Raw genomic sequence first — 18749 nt, 5'->3', positions numbered from 1 at the left:
CTTTTGTTGTTTGCTGTTATGTTTTCTTTGGTTTTCGAATAAGTTTTGTTCCTTTCTGTGTTGTGGCTTCCAAGTGTCTGTGTGGATAAAGTTCAAAGATTATTGTGACACTGCAGCCCTTGGCTAGTCTTTTGTTCACCTTCATTGTATTGGTTGTAACTTTTTCCAGATGAAGTTATGACAGAAAATACGATTCATCCGTAAGGAGAGTTTTGGTCAAACCATGAACCTGTGTCTTGTTAATTTTCCTTAAGGAAACATTTTTATTTACTATGATAATTTCATTTCACCATTAATACTTTAAGTTCACCCCGTATCATCATTTCATTATTCAAATCTACACTATTATACATCAACATGTGCATTAACATAGAAAGAAACAACATCACCATCATCATCAATGCAATAGAATATAAAAGGAACAGTAGAAGAGACCATGCACACATTTAGAGACACCAGGATTGGTCCGCGACTATGGAAAAACCCACTATGGGGAAAAACCTTGCAAACGTTCTTCTTCTTCTTCTTCTTAGATCATCATAAAAGTTACAACAGTGAGTACAGCGAGCCCAATACATATGATCAACAACAAGTAATAATAAGCTAGATCTACAGATCTACAGATTAGTCATAACAATAGAGAAACTGAGATCCACCGATCTACAACAGATAAAGCCAGATCCACATATTACTGATGCCGAGATACCAAAAACCAAGATTTGAACTGGGTTGCTCTCATCAGTATTATCTGTGAGCGATTTAAAACCTCAAAGTCACACTCACGAAGACATTATCCAAGCGACTGTAACAACAAAGTTGCACCCAAGAGGTCTTTGTGGCTGCCACTATGGCCCTGAACAGAGAAGAACCAAAGTCTCTCTCTTGTTAGGTTGTCCGAACGATCAAGAAGTCAAAGTCACACCCTCGCAGTGTTATCTGAGTGACTAAACTGACAAAGTCACTTCCTGGGCTACCTGAAGCCAGTGTCTTGGGACCGAAACCTTCTGATATGTCTCTAAACCCAAAGTCGCTCCCTTTGAATGCCTCCCAATTAACAGAGGGCTAAAGTCACTATCTTACCCACTCTATGCCTGTGATTAAGGATGAAAAACCTCAAATCTGTGCCATCGATCAAGATCCAAAAGAGCCTAACCTAGAGCAAACCTTTCGCCTGTTACCTTAGACCCTTCAGCAAACTCCTTTCATTGAACTTGTGTGAACCAAGACAAAAGAGAAGAGAATATGTGTGTGTCCAAATGATCTTGAGGTCTATTCTATTTATAGGATTTCTTGAGGGGTCACTTGGGGTTAAGACTGACCCAAGCAGTTACTCATGTGGTTAGGGCTGACCCATTCCATAATACATGTGTGAATAAAATAATTCATAACTTAACTTCCGCTTGACCAAATTGGGTGATCTTTAGGTTGATTTTGGTCATATAGAATAGGGGAATCTAATGCAATCATTATCTTTGTAATTTGAGCTATCCAAGGTGGAATTTTACCGTAGTTGCAAAAATTAACATGTTTAGTCTGGGAACCTCATGCCTATACTCAGTTTCTCTGCTTTGGTGTTTTCAAACTTATCGAACTAGTAGAAATGGAGAAGGGTAAAATCTAAACGAGAAAACGTAAATCAAAGGTCTTTATATGCTTATTTGAAGGAACAACCTCTCCCGCTCTTAATAAGTCAGGATCCCTCTTTCGCCCCAAAATAAATAAGCATTGATGCATAGTTCTCTTTAAATAAATAAATAAAGGCGAAAGAAGAGAAAGGATTCCTGCGAAGATAGGTGAAGCAGGAAACTCGACTGGGGTATTGTCCATGCTTACTGATAGTGAAGAAATGCTTGTGTTCCTACGTGACTTCACCGAGGTACTGTCCTGGCATGTTGGAAACAGAGCAACACCAGAGATGAAAAGCTATACTTTGAAAATCTTAAGCTCATGAGCTAAACTACCCTTCCCAATTTGAAACATTATGATCTAGCTAAATCTTATGTTGTGTCCAATTGAGAAGGTACAAAGGAAACCATGTATGCCCATGGGGTAAGTGGGGAAGCCAAATTAATATGCACGATGAATTAATACTCCCGGAAGGACCAAGGCCCTACACTTAAAAAATGAACCAAGATAGATAAGTTGGTATTCAACCAATGTGTCGCCAAGTGTTGTAGCAATTGCAACACCCTCCAAAATTTTAGCTTGAACTTAAATTTTAGATCCTTCCCTGGTCTTCCACTCTATCATTGCAAACACTTGAGCTCATTTCATGAGCTTTCTTAGAGTATTTTCACCCCTTTCGCTTGTTTTATCAACTGCTGTCTTTTGGCATGTTTCATTTTTTTACCATGTTGGCAGTCCTTTTTTAGTGATTTATAAGGTTTGTCTTTGTGTATTCAAGTTTTCCTAGCTATTTAAACATCGTTCACACCCATACACAAAGTTTTAGGAACTTTCACACAAGTGTCATCACGGTTGTCCTAAGTCCATCTTAAGTGTCTCACTTGTCACTTTTCGTTCTAGGACAATCTCATAGAGGGTAATTCTTTGTCTTGTTGTCCCGCTGGTCTATGTTGTTGTGTCCTTGAAGTATGCTAAGTGTGTGATCCCAAGTTCAAGTTCCGCACAAGTTCACATTCCTCCCGCACTTAGCCATTTCTCCGAAAATCCCTTCGATCGAGAAACTCACTTTCACAGGACCCCAATTAAACGGCACATTCTTAGCCCTCGTGTAGGGTGGCCCCCTGCGCAATTTTTCCCCATAGTGAGGATTGTGCTCAGAAGTTCCTCAACCAAGCCTCAGTTGTGCTCTGCGCAGTCTATATGACCAACCTCCCTCCCTGTCACCTAGAACTACATAATGCACAGTTACTAGGCCTTCTTACCTAGCCTCTTAACTGTCTTGGATTGCATCATCTTAGACTCAGAATTTTTTGGATTTGATGTCATCCCGTCATGAGTGAATTGTAGGAACATGTACATTGTTAGGTCATGGCAAGATGATGAGAAGGAGAAGAAGGACAAAACATGTTAGAGGAATCACTCACAACTGGACGAACAAAGAAGCTTATTAAGGAAAATCAAAGGGAACACATGCATGCAACCACCTCTCAAGGCCAAAGATCATTGAAGACCCCACATCATCAAGCTATGTGGAGGAGAAGAGAAAGAACATCCAAGAACACATCTATGACCCAACATCAACAATGGCTTGACATTTCCACCTCAGTAAGCTTGTCCATGTCAACAGTGTCATGGAAAGTCACTTCATGAGTTTTTAAAGGCCACGTCACTATTATGAGCCATGTTTATTGTAAATTGAATGTAATGTAAAGTGGAAGTCAAATGGACACATATGAATTTGAAGAGTCATGTCAGTTGAAAAGTCACAGGAAGTTGAACAGTCATGAGTGTAGTCAAAGAGTCACATGGGTGAAGCATCACCCCTTGGTTATATATACCCCCTCCTTATATGAGAAAAGGACTTTTCACCTTGGCTCCTCTCGCAAGGCACAAATAATTTCAGTCAGTTCTTTGAGGAGAAAGGAGTGGCTACAATGTCCCACTACTAGGGCTAGTGATGTATGATGTAAATTTGTGTCTTGGAACGTTTTCTTAATACAAAATCCTTTTCATTCCAATAATTTTCCGTGCATGACTTATGGATGTTTGTAAGACTATTATGTGAGCATTTATATTCATGTTTGTTTCACATGTACTAAGATAGTTGAACTATTAAATTTGTTTTAGTGCTTATCCTATTGGGAATGTGCTGTAATGGTTGTCACTGTTGTCTCATTCTTGTGGACTATTCTATAGGATACAATGCAGACCTTTCCCCGCTCATTAGTTATAATGACCTTCACATTTTTTTTGGACTATTCATCTAGATGGTAGACAGATCTTTCTCTGTTCTTTGATTTTAACGACTGCAACATCTACTGTGGACTATTCCGCTGGATGTTGGACATGTCTTCTTCCTAGTTCATGTGTGTCTCTTCCTGGGTGGTACTATTACCTCTCACTTAGAGGCTCAATCCCCCCCCCCCCCCCACCCTCTTTTGCAGTAAGAGAACCTAGACACAGTTATGTTGCACACTCACTAAGCACACTCACCTTTCTTTTCGAAGTACCATTGCAACACTCTCATGTGCTGAAACCTAGAGCCGAGGAAAATCTCTAAGTAGTTACAAACCGAGCCATCATACTGGATGGGATTCCTACACCAAATGGTGTAAGTTCTAATTCAAAATTCATATCAGGGAGATCCCCTGAATGTTGGCGGATACAACACCATCAAGAGAGAGTTAAAAGAAGAAGGATTGATTAGGAGGGCACAATCAAACTTATAAGTGGCTTAGGAAGGCTCCACTGTTCATTTTTATGGTGCCATGCACTATGAAGAGGATCTCTCCTTGGTCCAGCACATTGGGGGAAGTCAAAGGGACAAGGTGTAAAGATTCATGCTTCAAGGTTGTGCCATGTGCTCCAAAGAGAAAAGAGGAAATCTTAAAAGCGCAGTTTGACTAGTCAATATTGAGGGGAGGCATCCCTTTGAATTCCCCATTGCACCATGTGATCAAAGTACATGTCAAAGGAAGGCTAGGGAACATGAGTGCATTGGGGATGAGGGAAGGAAAAAGGTTCAACCTTCAGGACTGCACTATGCACTCAAGGGGAAATGAGGCTCTAGGAGAGCATAATTTGACTGGTAAAAGATAAGATGAGGCTTGCTTCAGCCTTTGCTAATGCACCATGTGCTCTATAGGGAAATTTTATGAAAGGTTTTGGTGTAGAGTGAATTGGGGAAGGGGGAAGGTGAAAGGTTCAACCTTCGAGAGTGCACCATGCACTCAAAGGAAGAGGAAGCTTGATAGAAAGCACAATTTCCTTGAACAAGGGGTCAATGTTGCTTTTTAATGAACTTTGCATCCTAGGCTAGCACAGTTTGACCCAACAGTGGGTGCTTAACCATTTGGAGTGCGATTTGCAGTGGGGGATGCCATAGGGATGAAGCCACTTTGCCTAGGAGGGTTTTCACTACATTCAAGAGGATAGAAGTATCTTTGCATTGTATGTTTAACCTCTTCAAAAGGGTGAAATAGGTCCATGCAATTATCTAGGAATGCTCTATGTGCCATATAAGTCAAAGGTAACCAAAACTCAGTGTAGTGAGTCAACATGGGCAAGAAGGGTCAAGTTACTGCCCTTGGGAGCTTCATATTGTGCAACAAATTTTGGGTGACCTTGAAAGGAACTTATTTCACTAATATTTGGGGCTAGGATTAAAACATTTAGGCTCATGGATAGATTTATCTCCGCAATTGGTAAGAGGGATAATGGATTCACAATTTGCATGGGCTCAAGGACTAAGAAGGTCTTTGAAAGGGCTAAGTGTGGGATCGATAGAGTAAAAGAGGAAAATGCATCCGGACATGACTCAATGTTGGATCACACACATAAAACCATTAATACACGGAATAAGAATACAAAGGAATTACGAATAACAATCACACCTCGAAACAACAGTAAATCGACACTTATTTCTAAGTGTGACACTTGAAACGACACATTAGGACACTTAGAACACGAATTACAACAACTGTGACAGTTGTGACCCAAAGTTGCGCTAGGCTATCCGAATTTTTTTAGTGCATACTCTAATGATATGTAAGACCATATAATGAAAAAGAATGTGCTGGAACTATATTTGGTGATGTGAAAAGGTGTGACACATGAAGTAGTGAAAATACCAAAAGTGACACCTACGACATGAGGAAAACAAATGATGACACTTGCAAAATTAAAATGACCTTAAAAGCTACACATGTGAGAGAGAATATAACATGAAAACACCACTTATTAAAATGAAAAAAATAAGAACCGATAGCTGCGAATGTGAAAGCGACTATTGTGAAAGGAAAAGAGTGGAAAAGAAAAAGTTGAGAAAACTCATCGAAATAAAAGTACAAACACAACCAAAGTGAAGGAGATTTCCAATGAAAGTGTGCACAGACTATCATAATGAGTTGAACGTCACAAAGACATTGTATTGATGGATGGTAATATGCCTGTTCAAGATTTGCATAAAGGAAGTGTCAAGTCACTGTGCATGTGAGTGTAAGTGACTTGACAATTTGAAACTAAAGAGAAGACTCAAACAATTTTTGACACACCAAATGACAATAGATTAACCATAACGTGATAGATTGTAATATCCTCAGTAGGCTCCAAAATTCAAGTGTGAGAAAATTTTTGGAGGGTGTTGATCACAATGATAACACATCCACAATTTTATTCTTTACTTTCATTGTTAATACTGACAAAATACATTTACATCATATTAGAAATACCATAGCTTGGAATGCTTTTTCTCATGTGTAATTCAACCATTGGATAATCAGATTTACTTTTTCAATTCTATTTTTAATAGTAGTAAATATTTTTTTCATGTCAAAATTGGCATTGACTATAATAAAACATTCACTAAATGCGTAAGTGTTGGGGTTTTATTTCCTCAATAATTTCAATTATCATTTCCCATATTTTCCTCTCTGCATCAATCAGAGTAGCTCTTCCCACTATTTCTTACTTCATGAAGTCTCTTAGAGATTGTAATTTTATTTATGTTTCCTTAAGAATAGTTTATACTGCTTTAATAACCTCATTTGTTTTTGTCACAAGAAGTAGACTAGGATGATTCCAATTGTTTTTTTCATGTTGTAAAGTGTTTATCTATTCTTTCAATTAAAAAAATTCAATTCAAAACATTTCAACATCTCAGTGATATTGTATATCTATTAATTTGTTGAATAAAGATCAATCGTGTTCTTTTCAAGGATTGAGTCTAGATTGGTTTTAAATTCATTTATATTTTGATGATTCTATTTGTCCTTTCTTTGAAAATCAATTGCTTGAATTGCATTCTCCTGCTACAAAATTTATATTTGAGAATTCTTGCATCTTTTTATTTAGTTCATCCCTCTCTTTATAAGTCGAAACTTGAAATGAGAACTCAAATTGTGCACATTTATATCTTTCCCCACCCTTATATTAATTTTTAATTTAATCATTAATGTCCAACAATATCTCCCTAATGTTTCGCCTTGTTTAATTTTACAATTATCCTAATAGTTCTATTCTCAATAAAATGTCAATAATTAAATTTCCCATTCAAATAGTTTCACTCTTTTTGACTGTTACCCTCATCCTATTTAATTTGTTCCTACACTTTTTATTCATAAGAATTTTCATGTGTCCTTGATAATGGATGGAGCATCCATCCAAAAAGTTAAACATTTTTTATAGTCTACACAGTAAAAATCCATAATAAAGATCAACAATATGAATTCCTATTGTGGAAATGTACATACTGAGATATATAGTTATTTTATATGACTTACACTGATTATAACTTTATATCTATATTTATACAACTTGTGCAACCAAACATCCATCTAAGAATTGATATGCATGTGCATAGTAACCTATAAAAGCAAATAATAACATAATTTTTTGATATCTTAGATGTTTTTTTAAACTAATAGAAAATAATATATGCATTGCAAAGTACCCTATGTCTATAATCAAATAATATTGTTTATTACTATAAGCATGTTGTATGCAACTATGCATGTTCCTTTCTATAGACTGACGGTTGCTTGAATCTACTCCATTAAAAAATCTCCTTTCAAACTATACATAAGATTTTCATCATTTAGTTTCTAAAATAATCGAAATTATAAATGCATTGAAGAGTACACTATCACTATCATAAAATAATATTGTTTATTAGTATAAGCACATTTTATGAAACTATGTACATTCCTTTTGAAATTTAGGCATACTATGACTATTATTTTACTCTCATAAGAAGCTTTATGTGTCCCTAATGTTGGGTGGAGTATCCACTCTAAATGTTGGACACTCCATATATTTTGAATAGTAAAATCTAGAATAAAGATCAACAATTTGAATTCCTATTGTAGAAAACTACATACTCAAATATATAGTTATTTTAGATGACCTACATTGATTAGGACTTGCATTCATAAAAGTGTGCAACCAAACATCCATCTAAGAATTGATATGTATATGCATAGAAATGTGTAAAATAAAAAAAAAATGACATAATATTCTGACCTCTTAGATGCTTTTTTTAACTAATGGAAAATTATATATGCATTGCAAAGTACACTATGTTGATTATAAAATATTATTGTCTATTACTTTAAGCATATTGTATACAACTATGTAGGTTCCTTTGTCTAGACCAACGTTTGCTTGAGTTTACTCGATTGAAAGATTTCCTTCCAAACCATAGATATGATTTTCACCATTTTCGTTCTAAACTGATGGAAATTATATATGAAAAATACATAATGTCTATTATAAAATAATATTTTTTATGAATATAAGAACATTGTATGAAACTAGCCCCAAGGGTTAGCTGAATTGGTCGATTACCCATTGTTAAAGAACCTTTTCTATTGAGAGGTCATAGGTTCAATACTCTCAAGATTCTTGAGGTCAGGTTTCATTTTTGAGTGTAGGTTTTAACCTCATACAGAAATTACCTGCATATGAATTCTAAAAAACAAAAAGTAAACTATGGCGGGAGAATAAAATATAAAACAAATATGCATAGAGATTTTTCCCTGGATCACAAAACCAATACTATTAGATTGAGTTTTCATTATATTCATTTCAATGTTACAATACATATATATACATGCCGAAGTATCCATAAACCCTAATCCATTAACCCTAGATTAGAACATAATTGTAGTTCCCTTGACCGGATCTACAAAATACCATGGACAGAAAACCATCATTCCCAAAAGCATGTGTGAAATCCATGCAAAAAACCATAGGTAGATCCACCCACCTAATATAGTGTCCCAAAAAAATTTCATGGGCCGCTACCCCAGACCCCGTGTAGGAGGGCTATCGCCCCCTTGCTATGCCTGGCGCAATGTACAGGGTGGGCTATTGTCCCCTCGCATGTGGGGTATTCATGGAAATAATATAACACACACCCAACATTCTCACACTTGTTGTTTTCTTTCCATAAGGGGCCACATGAGAGCTTAGTCATTGGTATAGCCCTACAACGCCCATTGTTTCTCTACACCAAGAGAATTTCTCAATGCTCATAGACTTTGTCAATTCATCTACATTATTCCTCAAAGTGTCCACCTTTACCATCAACACCTTTTTTTCCTCAACCATGTCCCTCACAAAGTGATACTGAACATCAATGTGCTTTGTCTTTGAATGATAAGTAGGTTCTTTGCCAAGAAAATTGCACTTTCGCTGTCACAATCTATCCTTATAGCTCGCTGTACTAACCCCATACTTGAACACAATCTCTACAACCAAACTTCTTCCTTGCTTTCATTAGTAGATGCCATATTCTGCCTCTATAGTTGAAAGTGCCGCTACAAACTGTCTCTTACTCATCCAACTGACTACAGCTCCAAATAGGTTAAACACATACCCACTTGTAGATCTTCTCTGATTCAAATCTCTAGCCTAGTCTGCATCAACAAATCCATGGATGCCCAAAACTTGGTCCAATATTGGTCTTCCTTGGTAGCACAAACCATAATCACTAGTGCCATGCAAATACCTGAAAAATCGCTTCACTATTGTTTAATGCTCCTTCCCTGGTTTTGACATAAACCTTCTAATTACTCCCATTGCATGTGCAATGTCTGGTCTGGTATAGACCATTGCATACATCAGGCTACCAATTGCACTTGCATATGGAACACGGGACATGTCCTCTTCCTCTTATTTTATCTTGGGACACTGTTCAACATATAAATTTACACCTACATGAAAAGGAACCTTCATCGGTTTAGTATCCTGCATATAAAACCTCTGTAATATTGTCTTGACATACTTCCTCTGGTTTAACCAGAGCTTCCTCTTTGGTCGATCTCATTTAATTTCCATGCCCAAAATATAGTTTGCAGCACCAAGATCTTTCATGTCGAATTGGGAGGACAATTGGGTCTTCAAATCCTAGATAATTTCTTTTTCATTTCCAACCAGCAACATATCATCCACATAGAGGACCAAATAATTAACACGGTCACCAATTAATTTAAAATACACACAATGATATGCTTTTCTTCTGGTGAATCCAAGTCCTCGTATATATATATCAAATTTCTAATACCACATCCTTGGTGATTGTTTTAACCCATATAGAGACGTTTTTAACCTTCATACCAGTTCTTTCTTACCCTTCACCACAAAGCCTTCAGGTTGTTTCATGTAGATATCTTCTTATAGATCCCCGTGAAGAAATGTTGTCTTCACATCCATCTGTTCTACCTCAAAATCAAAAGCAACAACAACAGATAAAAGTAATCTAATAGAAGCTATCTTGGCAATAGGAGAAAAAACATGACCAAAATAAATTCCCGACACTTGGAAATAATCTTTTGCTACCAACCGAGCATTATATTTCTCCACCTTGCCTTTTGCATTCATATTCTTCTTAAACACCCAATTTTTGCCAATGGTTTTCCTTCCAATTGACAACTCCACTAGATCCCAAGCCTCATTTTTGTGCAAAGATGCCATTTCATCAACCATGGCCTCCTTTTAGAGTTTTCCATCCTTTGAATCTACTGCTTCCTGTTGAGCCTCAGTTTTGTCTCATTTTTCACTCCATCCTCTGAATCTACTGTTCCATTAAATGATTATTGTTGCAAGTATTTGTTACTTCTTTTTTTTTAACAGGATTAAAATACCATTAATGGAAGTTTAATAAAGGTTTGTATGTTGCAGGTTAAAGTTGATTTGATCATGTTTTGAACCTACACTTACCTGCCTGCACTGTGCAATAGATTCCTACACCAATTTAGTTCTTACAGCGTGCCTGCACTAGTACAGTTAGTGTGCCTGCACCAATGCAAGTTTTACAGCGTGCCTCCACCAATTTGGGGTTTTCATACATTGACACATTTATGGGAGAATCTGAAAGAGGTTTATGATCAAAATGTCATTTGAACACTTCCACATAAGCCAAGACACACCCAGGTCATACAAATTTATATTTAGAGAATAATTAATGCTACAACCCCAAATTTGTAGTAGTTTCCAGATTGCCTATTTACACCTCGATTTCTGTTTCGATCATAGTGAATCTCATAATTCTGAAACATGGGTTTTTCTCCCAGCATAGGAAATTGAGTAAGAAAAGGGCTATTTTCCAAAATTCATAATGGTTGAGATATGAAGGGGGCTTTGGAGGAAGTTTTTTAAAAATACCAACTTTTCCAAAATTCTAGAAAATGCCCAGATTTGGGAAATTTGTGGTAAATCTCCATTATTTCAGTAGGGAAACGGTTGTACTAATATTATATTAATGATAATTAGTTGGGATTCAATCCCCATGATGTTTGCAAAGGATTGGCTTGTTTTATGCAAGTATGGAATGTAAAAAGATTATAAAAGAAGAGCTATGGCTCCAAGCCTAGCTAATCAATTTGGTCAATCAATTAAGTAGAGGGCAGAAGCACGCACAGCCAGGGATAGTGCGCATCAAAGGAAGGTGTAGAAGGGCAGAGGAGCTGTCCCAATGTAGCCTCACACAGTTCATAATTGGTGGATCACTCCTCTTGCTTGCTGGAGCTTAGCATTGTTTGCGTGATGTAAAAGACTATTTTTTTTAATTAATTGAAGTAGTTTTAATTCATGCTTGGTCTATTCATCCATTGCATTTTAATGAATCTAATTGTTGTGTGAACTAGGTTAACCGAGGGTGTGAGCCGGTTGGGTTGGCCGCTAGACCAGATCAAAATTGCTCTCATCTTTTAGATTCAATAGCATTTAGATTATTAATCGCTGTGTGAATTTTAGAGTTTCTTTCTGCTTTCAATTTCTAGTTCTAGAATTAATTTGATTTGCTGCAAATTGTTCCTTTACAAACTATTTCATTTGCTGCATCGCTAATGACACTTGCACTTGAAATATTTTAAACAAACATCGTGTCTTTCCAAAATCCACAAGATTGGCTCCGCCTTTATGAGCTCTATCTCAAATTATGTAAATTAATCCAGATCTATTAATTTATATCTAAAGCTGTGATTTTTACATTTGCTGAGCTGATATTCGTAAATAAGGAAACTACACTATGTTTGAATCAATAAATTCTTAATTAATATTATGGTTTCCTTTAACTTCTGGATTGTTCTTACACATAATTAGTGCACGCAGATTGTTACACAGAATTAGTGCAAGAAGAATTAGTACAACGGAATTAGTGCAAGTAGAATAGTTTCAATTGCTTTTGAATTTATTCCAGAACTTACAGTCTTTTCGTTATTATGCCGGCACCGCTTGATTTCCAGTTCTGATTTCCCTTTTGTTTACTTGCAATGAGAATTTCCTTTTGCATTGATTTCTTTTTCTTTCCCGCATGCTTTAAATTGTTTGGATTAGTGTTTCTCGAACTAGTGTAGGATTGGTGTTTCTTGCACTAGTGTAGGATTACATTTATCTTCGAGATTAATCGCAAGATAGACTAGAATTTGTTTTGTAGGTTACCAGAGACTCTCTCTAGCATTTCCAGTGTTGTGTCTCAAAGTTCACGAACTCTCCGGATTGACAAATTAATTGTTGGTACATTTATAGACCCTATACTGCACCCAAAATTTTGGTGCTGTTGCCGGGGAGGCACTTAGGGGATTGACCTTGGTGACCTGTTGCATTTGGTTTGTATTCCTTCACCTAGTTTCTCTTGCAATTTCATGTTCTTTGAATTTATTTCTTTCCTGCATTTTTGCTTTAAGGTTTCTCATTTTATTTAATGTTGTAAGAACCCCCCACCCACCCACCCTACACACATATATATACACTATTCATGTGCTAACAAATGTACCAGTGGTCTCGTTGAGGATAGAAAAATGGTATTTTGAGGCATTTTTCAATGAAGAGTTTGAGGCTAACACCAATCATTCAATTCACCTATTTTACTGATTAGTAAGAAGAAACATTCAAATAAGGAGTCTCAAAGTAGTACATGGAGAATCTCTTTTAGTTTGGTAAGAAATGGAAAACATTGTTACTTTTGAATTTCCTATCAAAGAACTAGGAGTGGCCAAAATGCATAATATTTCCCCATCTGCACTACCAAAATTTCATGGTTTGGAAAATGAATACCCAGATATGTTCTTATTTGAGTTTGAAGTACTTTGTAGAGGATATGGTTATTGTTCTCAAAGGTTGCAAGTGTTTCCTCTTACTCTTAAAGGAGCAGTGCTTTGATGGTTCATGAGCCTTGGTGGGAACTGCATTCAAACATGGGAAGACATGAAGAATATATTCTTGGAGAAATATCAAAACTATTGCTAGGTCGGTGAAGATATTTTTGGAATAACACAAGGGGAAAATGAAAGCTTGGAGGATTATGTGGAGTAATTTAGATACAACCTCCAAAAATCAAAACATAAGAATTTGGTAAAAGATACTTTGAAAACACTCCTACTCAAAGGAATCAAATTTGAATTTTTAGAACCTTTAAATCTTATAGGAGCAGGCGATGTTTCTCACTTACAATATGATGATGTTTGTAAATTGTGCATTAGTTATTCAAGAGGAATCTCCAAGATCAGTAAGAATTCTCGAGAAATTTCTTCTGAATTTTTGGAATCTACCACAAAAATAGGAGCTACAAAATCTTTTCTAAATTTACAATTGGATGATTTGTAGGAAGAATGCAAGCAGTGTAAGGAGAATCATTCAACAAGTTATTTTCCATCATTGCCAGGCTTTCAACAGGTATTTAAGGAATCAAGTAAGGAAATTAATCGATCGTCATGTATAACTCCAAACTCATCATCATTTAATACTTAGAGTAATATTTATTGTTCCCAACAGGTTCCTCAACACATCCACAACCCCACAGTTCCATGGAAGACTTATAATCCTTCTTTGATTGAATACCCCACCTTATGGCAGCAATGGCCCTCTCCTTGGCCCTCATCCTCGAGCCAAATATCTCCATGGCCTCAAGAATCGTTTGGATCTTTTTCTCTAGGGAAATCTCTCATGCAAATTCAATCATATGAGCACCAACAACAATCACAATTTCTTTCCAATACACCATTATGTTATCCTCCTCCATGTTCTCAGTTGCATGTGCAACCTTATCTTAACCCTAGTCCATACCCTCATCCATATCCTAACCTTAATCCATACCCTCATCCATGCTCCCATCCATACCCTAACCGTAATCCCAATCCAAACCTTAGTCCAAGCATGAACCAAAACCATAATCCAAACCATCAAGTTGCACAACGATTTGAACCTCCTATTCTTTCTGCTGATTCCCATATTGAACAAGATGTTACACCTTCCATATTGGGAAAGGGAATGAATTTGGAAACTTCCCCCATTATCACAGAACATTTACCCTGGGAAGATATAATTCAAAGACCACCTGAGGATCAATCTTTCATTAGAACTTGTTCTGAAAATGTTGTTGAAACTCAAAGCCCTAGAATCTCTCTCAACCTTTCTTATGAATCTAAAAATCAAATATTTGAGCTTGAACTTAAGGGATTTATCTTTGTCTTTCACCATATTTTTTGTGCTTACAGGAGAATGACTATCAAACTGTGGAAGACTTGCATCAGTTGGAGAATCATAAATACGTGGATTCCATTGAATCCTAGTTTCGAGTAGCCATCAACCCATCTTATTTCTTCATCATTCAAAAACTCTTGGTACCATGTCAATTAAAGAAACTGGTTTCTCACGCTTTGGTATGTATTGAAGTTTATTCTTTAAAACTAAGTGTGAGTATAATCAGCATTTTGTTACGCACATGGCTTCATTGGAAGTACGCCTACACTTAAAGGTGATATTTCTCTCTTTAAAAATAGGGTAGGGTAATGAATAAAGATGAATAACAACACTCTTGAACTTGTGATTCCATAAAAGCACAACTTTTGAAATTTTTATTATTACGCATTCTCATGGTAAAACTTGTCAAAAGTACTTTACACTTAACACTTCATATTTTTAAAGTGACTTTGATTGTGGATCAATATGTATTGTTATAAGTTACATTTAATACTTTTCTATTATTCTAACAAACTATCATCCAGAAAATCTTTTCAAGTCCCTCTTCGATGGAATCAATGAAAAACCTCTTATGGTGGACCACGTTTCCAAAATCCTAATAAGCTTTCATAAAGAACCCTAGCATGATAAACTCAAGGAATCTTTTTGGTCATTATCTGAGATGTTTTTTTAATAAGTTCTTAGGGTAGCATGACCAACCAGTAAAGAATAGTAATTAAAAACTTTTCACGCCATCCTACACTCTTAAGGAGTAGATTTGCTTCCCCACCTATTAAGTAATCCATCTGAGGTTAATCATAATCAGAGTTTTTTTCTAAAAACATAAACGAATTAATTGAGGGATAGGAGGTCTCATTACGAGCCGACCTACTATGATCATGGGTCCTAAGGAGAATGAAATTGCCACATTGGTCACCAAGCCAGGGTAATGGCTTTTTGTTGAAAAACTGAAAGACAAGAGGTCTCATCGTGAGCCAGCTTGTTCATTCTTGTTAGTTCTTGTGAATAGCATTGTCGTTCGCTGGTTACCAAGCCAGGCCAATGTCCTTAAATTAAATTATAAAGAGAGAAAAAGTAAATGCTCATAAATAACTCTAAATCTAAATAGGTGGGATACAAGCATTTCGTAAGGTTAAAAGGTATCCCTATCGAGGGTTATGGACACCTGCTGGCAGCAGGGCCATGCCTGTGGTATTAAAGTTAACTCTACACTATAATTTACTTGGTTGATTTTTCTTTCCGTGAACTCACTATCAATCTCTTTGAGAATGGCTTTAAAATCCTTATGTTGTTATGCCTTGGAGTTCTATCTTTTTTAATGATTTCTATGGATGTGGGACCCTTAGTGCAGGTAATTCACTATGCTCGGATAAGAGGAGCTTTAACTATACATGGATAATGGTAAAATGATCATTATGGGAAGGTATTACTATGTCTACCTGTAACACAATATATTTTAAATAATGTAACTCATGTTTATAATGAAGATGTTAAAGTGAAACTTTTGATCATGGATGCCTCCGAGATATTATTTTTGAAAATTTTAAAAGTTGTCTATTTTTCTCAAGTAATAACACCATCCTTGCAATTTAGTTTTTCCATGGTAGTTTTCATTTTAGGTTTTCTTGAAATCAGTTTAAGTAAATAAAGAGTCTAGCAGACACTCTGTTTTTAAGAGCAAGCTTTATCAAGTGCAGGAAATGTAATCATGCAGAATTGTAGGAACATCATTATGAATGTTTATACATGTTTCTAATTTTGTTTTTTTGCAAAGAAGTAACAGTACTAGATTTTCTTGCATGAGGACATGCAAGATGGTTATGCATGGGGGGATTTTGGGCCTTAGTTTGTCTCATTTTTCACTCAAACCCTCTCATGCTACTGTTTCATTAAATGATTATTGTTGCAAGTATTTGTTACTTCTTTTGTTTTAATGGGATTAAAATACCATTAATGGAAATTTAATAAAGGTTTGTATGTTGCAGGTTAAAGTTGATTTTATCATGTTTTGAACTTGCACTTACTTGCCTTCACTGTGCAATAGATTCCTGCACCAATTTAGTTCTTACAGCGTGCCTGCACCAGTGCAGTTAGCGTGCCTGCACCGGTGCAAGTTTTACAGTGTGCCTCCACTAATTTGGGGCTTTCATACATTGACACATTTATGGGAGAATCTGAAAGAAGTTTATGATTAAAATGTCATTTGAACACTTCCACATAAGCCAAGACACATCCAGGTCATACAGATTTAGATTTAGAGAATAATTAATGGTACAACCCCGAATTTGTAACAGTTTCCAGACTACTTATTTAAACCTCGATTTCCGTGTTGATCATAGTGAATCTCATAATTCTGAAACATGGGTTTTTCTCCCAGCATGGGAAATTGAGTAAGGATCAAGCCGTTTTCCAAAATTTGTAATGGTTAAGGAGATACGAAGGGGGCTTTGGAGGAAGTTTGTTAAAAATATCAATTTTTCCAGAATTCTAGAAGATGCCCAGATTTGGGAAATTCGTGGTAAATCTCCATTATTTCAGTAGGGAAACGGTTGTACTGATATTATATTAATGATAATTAGTTGGGATTCAATCCCCATGATGTTTGAAAAGGATTGGCTTGTTTTATGCCAAGTTTGGAATGTAAAAAGATTATAAAAGAAGAGTTATGGCTCCAAGCCTAGCTAACCAATTTAGTCAATCAATTAAGCAGAGGGCAAAAGCACACACAGCTAGGGATAGTGCGCATGAAAGGAAGGTGCAAAAGGGCAGAGGAGCTGTCCCAATGTAGCCTCACATAGTTCATAATTGGTGGATCGCTCCTCTTGCTTGCTGGAGCTGAGCATTGTCTGCGTGATGTAAAAGACTGTTTTTTTAATTAATTGAAGCAATTTTAATTCATGCTTGGTCTATTAATCCATTGCATTTTAATGAATCTAATTGTTGTGTGAACCAAGTTAATCGAGGATGTGAGCTGGCTAGGTTGGCCACCAGACCAGCTCGACACCGCTCTCATCTTTTAGATTCAATAGCATTTAGATTATTAATTGCTGTGTGAATTTTACAGTTTCTTTCTGCTTTCAATTTCTAGTTCTAGAATTAATTTGATTTGCTGCAAATTGTTCCTTTACAAACCATTTCATTTGCTGCATCGCTAATGACACTTGCACCTAAAATATTTTAAACAAACATCATGTCCTTCCAGAATCCACAAGATTAGCTCTGCCTTTATGAGCTCTAACTCGAATTCTGTAAATTAATCCAGATCTATTAATTTATATCTAAAGCTGCGATTTTTACATTTGCTAAGCCGATATTCGTAAATAAGGAAACTACACTATGTTTGAATCGATAAATGCTTAATTAATATTATGGTCTCCTTTAACTTCTGGATTGTTCTTACACATAACTAGTGCAAGCAGAATGTTACACAGAATTAGTGCATGCAGATTGTTACATAGAATTAGTGCAAGCAGAATTAGTACAACAAAATTAGTGCAAGCAGAATAGTTTGAATTGCTTTTGAATTTATTCCAGCATTTACAATCTTTTCGTTATTGTGTTAGCACTGCTTGATTTCCAGTTCTAATTTCCCTTCTGTTTACTTACAATTAGAATTTCCTTTTGCATTTATTGCTTTTACTTTCTCGCATGCTTTTAATTGTTTGGATTGGTGTTTCTCGAACTAGTTCAGGATTGGTGTTTCTTGCACTAGTGCAGGATTACATTTATTTTAGAGATTAATTGCAAGATAGACTAGAATTTGTTTCGCAGGTTACCAGAGACTCTCTCTAGCATTTCCAGTGCTGCATCTCGAAGTTCACGAACTCTCCAGATTGACAAATTAAATGTTGGTACATTTATAGACCCTATAATGCACCCAAAAATTCCCTCACAGTTCTGGGATCATTATCAGTAATAGATAAAGAAAATTTTGAACAGAAAGTAGATGGACTATACCTTTCTAGCTACCTTCTTTCTCGATCTAATCTCCTCAAAGCTAGAGTTTGTGGATCTTCATATTTTGATTCCTATTCTGTTGTAGAGTCTGATTCTTCCTCCTTTAGCTCAAACTCTATCTTCTCAAGTTCCTTTGGTGAAATTCATGTTTAATAACATTAGTTACTTCTCTAAACACCATATCT

This window comes from Pinus tabuliformis, chromosome 4_1 (assembly GCF_031772625.1).
Source record: "Pinus tabuliformis cultivar Carrire ecotype Pingquan chromosome 4_1, CPIR1, whole genome shotgun sequence".
NCBI classification, from domain to species: Eukaryota; Viridiplantae; Streptophyta; class Pinopsida; order Pinales; family Pinaceae; genus Pinus; species Pinus tabuliformis.
The sequence above is the reverse complement of the archived record's forward strand: the minus strand, read 5'-3'. Positions refer to the sequence as shown.